At 37.4% G+C, this 7,262-nt stretch overlaps 1 protein-coding gene across 2 annotated transcripts in view; it reads left to right on the top strand.

Moving 5' to 3' along the window:
- Window positions 1-4,206: 4,206 nt before the first annotated feature.
- Window positions 4,207-7,262, top strand: part of LOC118778337 (MOB kinase activator 3B) — a 49,293-nt gene continuing 46,237 nt past the window's right edge. For both annotated transcript variants that reach the window (XM_036529837.1, XM_036529838.1), the window contains exon 1: window positions 4,207-4,287. The gene's annotated coding sequence lies outside the window, so the exon portion shown is untranslated. The remainder of the gene's footprint in view (window positions 4,288-7,262) is intronic.

Raw genomic sequence — 7,262 nt, 5'->3', positions numbered from 1 at the left:
TTTGGAATTGTTTAATCTGCTTCAGTTCTGAGCAACACTAAAGCTTGGACAAAGGAGATTTAAGATGGACCTTGTCTTTGTATATTTGTTTGAAATATATATATGAAAAATGCTGAAGGGCTGTTGAACTATGATATCAATGTAATTTGTAGTATAAGGCATTGGCCATTTCTATGGTTCTAGATGGAAAATAACTCTAAAATGTGCTTTTGTATGCTTTATTTTTCAGTTTTCTGAGCCAGTCAAGCAAAGCCATATTAACAAAGGGATAAGTGTTGGACCTCAAGCCAGAAGTAGTTATTGCATAAATATATAGTTGCCTTAAGCCCTCAAGGTGCAATGAGTGAAGTGAATTGACTGTTTTTATATTGTACTGTTTGCCACACATATCCCCTAATTATAGATGAATGTGATTTCAAGTATTGCAATGTAATGCAAGTCATGATGTTTCTGTGATTGTCATTAATTTACTCATTTGCTTAGCAATGGCCTTTACCCGGGGCCACTTACCCATCACCCTCTATCTCCATACCCCACCCCACTTCCCTACTTCATGGATGGTGATCTATACCACCCCAGGTTACCAACAACCCTCTGGTCAAATATCCAGTCAATTAACCACTACTCTGTACTGCTGCCCTGCTCCCAAGCTCTTCGCACAACACTCATTAAATGGATGTTATCAGAAGCTGTGCTAACAGTATTTGAATGATGTCTAATTAGTGCTCAGATTCAATCACAGGTTTCTGGCCTGTAGTTGTGGACTTTGAATATTTCTCTGGGCTACTCTTGAATTATGAATGATAATCAGAAAAACAAGTAAAGCATTTAAACAAAAGATATCTTGGCATTGTTTACATAGGTTGAGTTGTTCAGTATAAATGCATTAAATTGTTCATCTGAAATTTGGTGCAGATGAACAACACTGAAAAGAAGACAAAATGAAATATTTTGCTGGATCTACCAAAATTGTTAAAATCTGCAAGGTTGGATCCATTTTCCAGGTGTGTCTTGTTACTGCCTGGGGTTCTTTTTAAGGAACTTCTTGACCTCTTCCTGACAGATGTTAAAATCATTTCTAGCTCCAATCAGAAATGCATTAAGTGGTGAATGAAAGGTGAACTACTGATTATTTTTTCAGAGAACAGCCATAGGTACCCTGTAAGGGGTGTTTATTATCCAAACAGCACTTTAATACAAAAAAGTCAAATTGATAGCTTTCATTTTATGGTCATTACTGGTTTAATATGATTGTAATTCTATAGCACATGCATTCCCATGTGGGTATTTTGTAGTTAAATTTAACTGCACAGAGGAACTGTTAAAAATACTCCTATTGCTGTATAAAAAGTATGAGTGGTGTGGGTGTTATGCTTACAATAAAGAAATGTTCATGGAAATAGCATACAGTTATTGATTAATGTCCCTAATGATTAATGTACAAGCGGTGTTGTGTTTATGATTGCTTGTTGTCCTGTTCATCACATACATACGTCTGAGAAAGGCAGAAATGCCAGGAAATTTAGTCATTGTAATTAGACCATAACTCAAAAAGGTCATCCTATCACCTGTAAGCAATATTCTCTGGCTGGGCAACTATGATATCTTATTCCAAACTGAAACAAGATGATTTAATAAGGGTCTACATGAACTATACCTACATAGACCATCCATAAAACATTCATAAGCACTACATAACCATGACACACCAGCTATACAAAGCAGCATTAATGCTTAATATATTTGACCTAGCACTTCAAATATATGCACTAAACAAACACATTAATGAATGCACCATAAAGCGTTCAATGCAGTTTGATAATACATCCATTTGCATTATGTCGTTTTTCTGGGTGTGTCTGACAACAGAGGACTGCTGTCAGCAGTCTCTTAAAACTGATGTTTAAGAGTAATTAAGTATGCATAAGAATCCACACTTAAAGTGATGACAGTTTCAGTTTCTGAGCCTTTAAAACACCCAAAGCCCCGTGTAACTGCTATGTGTATAGGCACATTTAATGAGCTGCAGAGTGCTTGCGTTTAAAGATGAACAAGTTTACCAATCTGTGTTAGGTTAGCTTGAGTTTTTGAGAGAGTGATAAAAGTAGAATTTTCAGAGTTTAACTAGTCTGAAGTAGCTTGCCAGTTCAAATAATAATACGAGTATTTATTATTATTATAGTGGTAAGGAGCAGGGCTTCTAATGAAGAGGTTGCTGGTTTGACTCCCTGCTCGGACACTGCTACTGTACCCTTGGGCAAGGTACCTAGCCCAGAAATGCCTCAATAAATACCCAGCTGTATAAATGGATAGCAAATACAGTTGTAACCAGTGTAAGTCACTCTGGATAAGAGTGTCTGCTAAATGACAATAATGTAATGTAATCTGGATACCTTGTGAATGTTATATAAAAGATACCTGATCGTCCATTTGAGAAGCAAGAAATCAGATGGAAAGTGTAATGCTAAGGCACTGTTTGCCATTAAACAGCCTTGGGTCTATAAACCCTGAAACAAAGGTATTCTACACAAGTTTGGACACTACCTAATACAGACTAAACAAAATTGTTCCAAACCAAATCAATCAATCAATTTTTATTTTCTAAATATTTTGTGTAATTTCCTAGTGCAAAATGCAAAAATGAGCCTGTGAAATGCTATCAAAAATAACTGAATAGGTACTACAATAATGTAATAAAATTGGCCAAGTAATGATAAACACAAGAGGAAGAAAAAGACAACAAGCATAAGAGGCAGTATTTGGATAACTGCTATGATTCATCAACAACTGTGGTATAGGAGAAATGGTTATGTTCACATTCTTGTGTGGGTTTTGTGGTACTTCAAACACAGGATATAGAAACATGGCTTACATACTGTATGTAGTGGTGTTGCTGTTGGTCTTTATTGTATGTGATGCTCTTATAGAGGCTGTAATATTACAGTAAGCATAAAATAATGTACAAGCAAACATAAATATGTCTGTTCTGGAGGGCATTTTTCTCAACTGTGGTATAGTACTTAAATAGAAAAGATAGTTTGACAATTTCATGTGAGAGTATTCAAATACTGAGTGAAGAGAATGGGCACTTGTTAAGGCATTGCTACAATATAATTGCAAGATTGTACTGTATATTGTGATCTAAGTGAAGACTTTAAAAGGTGGTGATGTTAAGCTACAACTTACAAGCACACATAGGCATGTCATGTCTGGAGTGTTCTTTCCATTTATAGTGATGATGTTTTGTACCCTAACCACCTATGGCATTTGAAACCCGGATATGACACCAAAAATGTCATAGGGTCGCAATTTTTTCTGTGGTTGTGGATTACATGAAAATTCTGTTTGTTTAAACGTGGTTAGATGGTACAGAAGTAAATGTTTGTAATGAGTCTGACTTCTGGGTCATCATGGTTATTTCCACAGTGAACCCCAAAAGAGCCCAACTCTCGGTATACATAGCCTAAGGGGTTAATCGGTTTACCTTTAACTGGACACACAGCATACTAGTCATCCCAGTAAAGATCCAAACTATTCTGTTCCATGCAAACCTGACACAACAGCGCTACACCGAAATTTTGCATATTATTAACAGTCATGGTGAAGTATCTGTACAGCTGTTTAGCAGAATTTGTAACGATTTTAGGATTTTCTTTTCCCCCGAGTGAGCTCAGACAAATTTAAAACGCACAGAAACTTAGCATCATCTTCTCCTTGTAATGTGAATTTAACAGCATGAAACCACAAGGTGGCATCGTGATATTAGTGTTCGTAGCTCGAGAATGTATTTTCTCTTCTTTTCGGTTTCACAGACTAATTCAGTGTGGCCACATAGACAAGTTTAGTGAGGTACATGTATGTTTTCAAAATGCTTCATGTATTTTTAGATAAATAGGGTTTGGCAGTTTGAGCTACAGTATTTCAGTACTATTACTATTACTAACAAAAACGCTAACAATTAATAATGACGTTAAACTCTGAAATGAGAACCATTGGTAGTTGTTTTGCGAAGCCCTATCATATATGGCATTGTATAATTATAAATTAAATAATTAAATATAAAATGCATGTTGATAAATTTAAGATTACGGTAACATTAACTTCTTTCTGAATGTGTCCCTAGTTTTACCATTGGGTTACGTCAGGGTCTCTGAGCGTCTCTATTGGGTGATGAAATCTGAGTTGTACTTTTCCGTGTCAGTTGAAGTGGATCGTGGAGCGGGACTGGCAACTCAGGAGGAGAAATTTACACCAAGCGGGGAAACTGCAGGATATACATTTTATCTGGTGAGTTGTCTTGGAGGATTTAAAACTACAATGCAATCTGTGATTTTAGTGTTGTCTGATTATCTTTAATTGAATGTTGAAAAGTACGTAACATGCGGTTACCCGTTTCATGCAAGCTCTGGTGTTACGACGTGCACAGCTACACTGAAAGATGCGGGTGGTAGTGAATAGCTAGACAAGCACAATAGGGCTGACTTTGATTTGACCGAAATCTATCAGTTTGTGTAGAAATAAGGTGTCGTTGGAAAAGATGCTAAATTTGTTCACGGATTACTTTTTGTGTTTCATTTTCGTAATGGAGATAAACTGGTCCATTCCCGTGATGTTTTAAATTGCAAATTGGTCAATATTATTTCGCTGCCTGAGAAAAAGAAAAAAAAAGTGCAGCTGTAATGACCTGCAAATTTCTGGTATTTTAAAAAGGTTAATCCGTAACAGCAGCCAGACGAAATGGAAGTTTAGACCGTGTAGCCCACTGTTAGTAGTTATAAGATACAGATATTCTTTAGCATTTGCGACAACATATTTAATGACTCACTGCAAAGAATCATGTTATGCAACGTGTGGTTTCTTCTTAGCTGATTTACGTGTATGTAGAAGTAACCAACGTACCTAACTACTGGCATGGACAGCTCTTTCCTTTAGCCAGTGTGTTCGGTGGTTAACCAACATAGTTGTCTGGTACAAAGTAGGACTTAGTGCGGTCTAACATAGAGAGAAACCTGAGCAGTGTGGTTGAAACAGGTTGTTTTCTCAATCAGCTGAACATTTATCGGGGGCTGTTGTACTTGATAATTACATCATGCCAACTAAATGCGCTAAAATGCGCTAAACTTTAAAATGTCCCGAAGAAAGTAGGCCGACTACCCTGCATCTAAAGCATATCTTGATTAAGACGAGTTACACCCGGCGAGTCTAGGGCTGTCGAGAAACACGGTCACGTCAGATCCCGTAAAGTCAAAATTGACGGGTCTAGATGAGACTCCCTTGTATTCATTGTCTCATCTATTCAGTCATGTAACGATAATGACTTAAAACTGGAAACAGAACATTCCATACTTAGATTTGGCGATATGAAGGTTACAAGTCACATCCGATGGTGGCTGTGACGGGTTATTTGTCATGTTTTGACTAAAGCTTAGCTGTCTACAATTAGGTGTGTGTGCTCATTAATAACTGATCAGATCAAGTGTGGTTATACATAGTGAACTCACAGCCTCACCTCGCCTGGAGGCAAACCCTGTACTGTACTGTACTATTTTGTTTTGCGAATTAAAATTTTGGTCCATTGTAGCTAGTGTTTACTGCCAGTTAAATGTCCACAGGTGTTCTGATTATTAATCATCCTTGCTGGCTCTGTAGTGTAAGTAGTTTGTCATTGGTTAAAGATTGATTGTTTTGTTGATCTCAGTGCTGAGGATTCACATTTACTATTAATCCAGATGACCAATGGGACCTTTTCCATAAATTCCTAATGTCCTCAGTGCATGCTCATCCTTGACTTTTTATTTGTGTTTTAAAAGCATCTGCTGTATGAGAAGCCAGTTTGTTATCACCCCGTGGTTGAATAACTTTATTTCATCACAGGCATAGTTTCTCAGATGTGCCACATTCACTTGTCTTATGCCAAAGAGACCTGGAGCTCTCGGTAGGGCTGTAGCTTGGCTCATGCCTCCCTCTGCATCCCAGCATCTGTGGACTCTTTCGTGCTTCCCTCTGCTCACTGCCACTCTTAATTAAATCTGAAAGCGTCACTACACAATTGCCTTGCTGTAACCACGGATGATTACTAAAGCATTGCATTGCGGCTATTATTTGTTTGTATACAAGGTCTTACCATTTTGCCTTACTTGTCATCTCCACAGTTATGCATTAACTATGTACAGTGGGTTTGTGAATTTGTGTCTTGTGAAAATGCAGCACAGAATGAATTTTTCAGCATGGTCAGATGAAATATATTTGAATAACATGTGCAGTCACACAGAGCATGCATGTGATGCTCATTTATTTTCAGGTCTGTGTTTATTTTGCTGTAGATAAATTATGCTAGATGTTGGGAAATCCTGAAAAGTGGTTGATTTGACAGTTTCTGTAAATGTGCATTTTGGCTGTAATGTGTACATTTCCTCCAAATACAGAGCACCACCAGGAGCAATGGGCAGCAAATCTCTGTTGCCTAGAAGCATAGATCCTATTGTAGAACTTCATCTTCCCCATATTTGAGTTAGTTAAAGGTTTTGGAAGCACAGTACTGAAATGTGTGGTTAAAAAAAATAAAGACAAAATAGGCATAAAACAACTTGTAGGTGTGCTTGCTGTTATATATAAACATATCTGTGTCTTACAATTATCTATGAACAATGACAACACAAGGGACAAGATTTACTGGGTGGTCGGAAGTAAAAGAAAAAAAAATCAGAGACATGGCTCACTTTTCAGTTGCTTATACTGGTGACATCAGCATAACTCATGGTGATTTGTGGTTCTCTTCTAAGTTTATACTTTAGAGGGTGTTCCCTTGCATTGCATCAGTATGTTCCACTAAGAATAACTGACCAGCAGTTTGGGCCTTGTATACAATAGGCTAATACAGCAGCAAACTGCTCATTGTTCTTCTAAATTTGTGTCCCTGGTTAGGTAATGTTTTTTTGTAACCAAACCTGACGGGAGTAAGGCTTCCATTTCTTCTGTTTTCTAACACAAAAAAGACAAATTTATAGTGTTTCAAACTATACTTTTGAATTAAAATCATGTGTATTCAGGTTTGCCATGGCAGTTTCTACTGTTCCATACTGTGTTCTGCCTCTGGGTCGTACAGCTTGTCTGACCCCATTGTCACTTGTTTCCACAGTAAGGCAGTCCATAGGAGCCCTCATGCAAAGACATGTTAGCCATGTCAGTTGTGTGTTATCATGTGAATAGCCAACAGAATAGCTAGTTAATACAGCATGTCTGCGAAGTTGTTGGCTACTAAG

This window comes from Megalops cyprinoides, chromosome 5 (genome assembly GCF_013368585.1).
Source record: "Megalops cyprinoides isolate fMegCyp1 chromosome 5, fMegCyp1.pri, whole genome shotgun sequence".
Classification (NCBI taxonomy): domain Eukaryota; kingdom Metazoa; phylum Chordata; class Actinopteri; order Elopiformes; family Megalopidae; genus Megalops; species Megalops cyprinoides.
Note: the sequence above shows the minus strand (reverse complement) of the source record. Positions and strands in the feature narration are given on the sequence as shown.